General features: G+C 36.5%; 1 protein-coding gene across 1 annotated transcript in view; it reads right to left on the bottom strand.

Moving 5' to 3' along the window:
- The window catches only part of LOC137657842 (uncharacterized), a 272,649-nt gene that overhangs the window by 248,129 nt on the left and 19,520 nt on the right, over positions 1–5,000 (bottom strand).

The following is a 5,000-nucleotide window of genomic DNA, read 5'->3' as shown; positions in this document are numbered from 1 at the left end:
GCTTTTACAACTAAGGTTCTAGCTTAAACACTACTACTACTACTACTACTACTACTACTACTACTAATAATAATAATAATAATAATAATAATAACTGAATGACACTTGACTAGAAAATCAAACCAACAAAGAAATACATCTTCGGAGTGACAGAGCAGCTGAAACCGATAGCCGTTTCTTAGCCTAACTTTGATGAGTGGCTTCCTGCTTATTGGGTAGTGATAGACGGGTGTTTATTATCGCCATTTCCAGCTTCCACTTCTAGAATCGTGTGATAGGAGCTCACGCTCGATATATTTATTTCTTTTAGTAGTTAGGTAAACTAAACTCAGCTCTTATGAAGATGGCGAGGTATTGTGCCCACTTAACGTCAGTTGGAATTCTGTAGCTTTGGAATTTAATATATGTTCAGATGTAGACGTTGAATGCGAGAGAGAGAGAGAGAGAGAGAGAGAGAGAGAGATTTGATCTTAGAACATAGGACTACGTTCAAAAGGAGAGAGAGAGAGAGAGAGAGAGAGATTTGGTCTAAGAACATATGAATACGTTTAAAAGAAGAGAGAGAGAGAGAGAGAGAGAGAGAGAGAGAGATTTGGTCTTAGAACATAGGACTACGTTTAAAAGGAGAGAGAGAGAGAGAGAGAGAGAGAGAGAGAGAGAGAGAAAGATTTGGTCTAAGAACGTATGACTACGTTTAAAAGGGGAGAGAGAGAGAGAGAGAGAGAGAGAGAGAGAGATTTGGTCTTAGAACATAGGACTACGTTCAAAAGGAGAGAGAGAGAGAGAGAGAGAGAGAGAGAGAGAGAGAACGGAACCTATAAGCAATCCGCCCCATGTTTAGTATCATAGACGCACCCCCCAAAGCTCTGCAGAAACGACCAATTGAAAGTAAACGACTCGAGTCGTTACAGGAGAAAAGAGAGGAAACGTAGCATAAATGCAAAGTGACTGGACTTGTAAAGGAGATGGGCCCAAAAAACATGCGTTGGTTAGGGAGACTGAGAGGTCAGTTCGGTGGTTGGCCTTAACTGGCAGAACTAGGCAGTACTTGGCTCGCTCTATTCATGCACCATCTTAACCTCCCCCCTTCCCCTCCCCCAACAGACCCTTCCATCCTAGAACGACTCTCTCTCTCTCTCTCTCTCTCTCTCTCTCTCTCTCTAAATATATATATATATATATATATATATATATCCTCTGTAACTGCATTGTCTTTTTTTTCCATGTTGGAGTCTTTAGCTTATAGCATCTTGCTTTTCCAACTAGGGTAATAGCTTAGGTTATAATAATAACAATAATAATAATAATAATAATAATAATAATAATAATAATAATAATAATAATAATAACATCCTGCTTAGCTAATAATGATAACAATAATAATAATAATATAAATTATTATTATTATTATTATTATTATTATTATTATAATTATTAATTGCCAAGCTACAACTTAAGTTGGAAAAGCAGAATGCTCTAACCCAGGGGCTCCAACAGAGAAAGTAGCCCACTGAGGAAAGCAAAATAAGGGAAAATAAAATATTCCAAGAACATAATAAACTAAAACGATATCATCACCACGTTCTATGATCACAAGGTCTTCACTGACCTCAAGGCCCATAGAATAGCCTTGACTGACCTTCCCCCAAACCATTTCTCGTATAGTCACTTGTCTGTCTGTCTGTATAGATGGGCCCAGGCTCTAGCCTTTGGGCAACCAAGAATCGTCCACTTCTCCTGTGACTGCACGCCACGTGCGAACCTCTCTTCTGGCTCATTGTTCTTGAGGGCCGTTTAAAAGTTAACCCATTCTACTGCACGAGTGTCATCTCATAGAGGTTTGTTCATCCTGACCTTTCGATTCAGATCGTCCTGTTCAATTGTGTAGTTTCACGAGAGCGAGTTATAAGTTCCAGAAACTTTATTTTTTTTTTTCAAATTGTTCAAATTTTCTACCAAGTAGCATCGTGCTTTTTTCTATATTGCATAAAATTATACACAATTTTATATATTATTCCATGTTGGTGGCAAAGTTTAAGTACTTATAATGTTTCACAAAATAAGAACATTTATATGAATTTTTTTTTTTTAATGCGCGTTCAGTCGTTTTACCATTTCACTTTTTATTTTATTTCTGACATTTAGAGAAAGATGTCGTTCAGTTAGTCTAAGTAATATTTTCCTTCAATCCATTTACATGGAATAGAAGATAACAGCCTATAGATAGTCAAAAATACACACTCAACAACCATAAATAGAATGAGAGTGAATCTACATAGACCTACCCCTTGTAAAGGAAAGGATGATGGATGAGAAATTTACTGGCATCATTAATATAATTTTGTCTAAATGGATATGGACCCACTCAACAACCATAAATAGGATGAGAGTGAATCTACATATACCTACCCCTTGTAAAGGAAAAGATGATAGATGAGAAATTTACTGGCATCCTTAATATAATTTAGTCTAAACGCATATGGATATGGATATGTAACTTTGTATTTGTAACTTTGCATTGAATATATATAAGCTTTATATATATAATAAACTTTAGTATAGAAATAAAAATATTATGAACTGATTCTAAAATTTAACTACTGTATAAGTTATCAGTAAAATAAAAATAAAGATGGATATGAGCGGGGTGGGACTAAGGGAAGATGATACAAGGAATAGAAAGAGACGAAGAAAGTTGAATAAAGCGGCCGACCCTGCTATACAGTGGGACTAATATAAGAAGAAAAATCAATAATAGACCCACCTCTGATAGAACTATTCTAATCTAGAAAAGAAACAAAACAATGTAATAGTCCACAGACAACCAAAACATCACCTTCTGTAAACCAATCAAACAAGTAATGAGCTAAAATGGAAGAAGCGAATTGATTAGAGAAAATTACAGGTTGCTGAAATTTTTCTCTTTCAGAAAATCAGGGTCAAATAACCCGGGTTGAATCATATCTGAGCAGCTTTGCTTTATTTGTCTTATCTTGAAGGAAATTTGGGTGCAGTGTCCTTTTTTACAGTTCAGCAGGCTTTAAATTGCTCAAGAAAAGGAGAGAGAGAGAGAGAGAGAGAGAGAGAGAGAGAGAGAGAGATATTTGGTCTAAGAACATAGGCTACGTTTAAAAGGAGAGAGAGAGAGAGAGAGAGAGAGAGAGAGAGAGATGTATTCCGTCTAAGAACATAGTCAGCCTACGTTGGAGAGAGAGATTTAGCTACGAAAATAGGACTAGGTTTAAAAGAGAGAGAGAGAGAGAGAGAGAGAGAGATAGAGAGAGAGAGAGAGATATTTGGTCTAAGAACATAAGACTACGTTCAAAAGAGAGAGAGAGAGAGAGAGAGAGAGAGAGAGAGAGAGTATTTTGTCTAAGAACATAGCCTACAAGAGAGAGAGAGAGAGAGAGAGAGAGAGAGAGAGGGGTACAAAGATACAGGACCGAGAAATGAAGGAGTAAACAAAGAGAATAACTTAATTGAATAAGTAGCCAACCATCTGTCAGACGTGGTCCAGGAATAATAGAATAAGAAGAAGAGACACACGCAATTCTCTTAAGATTCCTTTGATGTTTTGGAGCCTCGGCTGAGGGAAGATGAGGGACATCTTTATAACATTCTAACTCATTCCTCCCGATGGTAAAAGGCCTCGTTGAGACCCATAACCGCTTGCACTAGACTCATGACATAACTTGATTTCAAAAGACTATTATTATTATTATTATCATTATTACAAGCTAGGCTACAACCCTAGTTGGAAAAGCCGGATGTTATAAGCCCAAGGGCTCCAACAGTGAAAAATGCTGGTGATTATTATTATTATTATTATTAAATGCTAAGCTACAACCCTAGTTGGAAAAGCAGGATGCTATAAGCCCAGGGGCCCCAACAGGGAAAGTAGCCCAGTGAGGAAAGGAAATAAGGAAAAATAGAACATTTTAGGAATAGTAACAATATTAAAATAAATAGTTCCTATTTAAACTATAAAAAACTTTAACAACAAGAGGAAATGAGGAAATAAATTAACTACAAGGGAAGTAATGAACAATCAATATAAAATATTTCAAACAGTAGCAACATTAAATTAGATCTTTCATATATAAACCATAAAACTTTAAAAATAAAAACAAGAGGAAGAGAAATAAGATAGAACAGTGCCCAAGCGTACACTCAAGCAAGAGATCGTTTACCCTGTCACATTAAAGCATGTGAGCCTAATGTTTTATTTTCAAATTCGTCTTTTTTCATTTAAAATAGCTTTATCTTGATTTATTATGAGGCAATTTTTCCCCAAACGTGGTCTGGTTGAATGTCCATAGCATAAATTCTATAGACCTTGGTCAGTATCACAGTCTACGCACATATTATTATTATTATTATTATTATTATTATTATTTGCTAAGCTACAACCCTAATTGGAAAAGAAGGATGCTATAAGCCTAGGGGCCCCAACAGGGAAAATAGCCCAGTGAGGAAAGGAAACGATGAAAACTAAAATATTTCAAGAACAGTAACATCATCTAAATAAATATTTCCTACATAAACTATAAAAAAAACTTTAACAAAACAAGACAAAAAGAAACCAGATAGAAAAGTGTGCCCGATTGTACCCTCAAGCAAGAGAACTCTAACCCAAGACAGTGGAAGACCATGGTACAGAGGCTATGGCACTATCCAAGACTAGAGAACAGTGGTTTGATTTTGGAGTGTCCTCCTAAAAGAGCTGCTTACCATAGCTAAAGAGTCTCTTCTACCCTTACCAAGAGGAAAGTAGCCACTGAACAATTACAGTGCAGTAGTTAACCCCTTGGGTTAAGAAGAATTGTTTGGTGTTCTGTGTTCTCAGGTGTATGAGGACAGAGTAGAATCTGTAAAGAATATGCCAGACTATTCGGTGCATGCGTAGGCAAAGTGAAAGTGAACCGTAACCAGAGAGAGGGATCCAATGTAGTACTGTCTGGCAAGTCAAAGGACCCCATAACTCTCTAGCGGTAGTATCG

Source organism: Palaemon carinicauda, chromosome 18 (assembly GCF_036898095.1).
Source record: "Palaemon carinicauda isolate YSFRI2023 chromosome 18, ASM3689809v2, whole genome shotgun sequence".
Taxonomy (NCBI): domain Eukaryota; kingdom Metazoa; phylum Arthropoda; class Malacostraca; order Decapoda; family Palaemonidae; genus Palaemon; species Palaemon carinicauda.
This window is presented reverse-complemented; position numbering and strand designations above follow the sequence as displayed.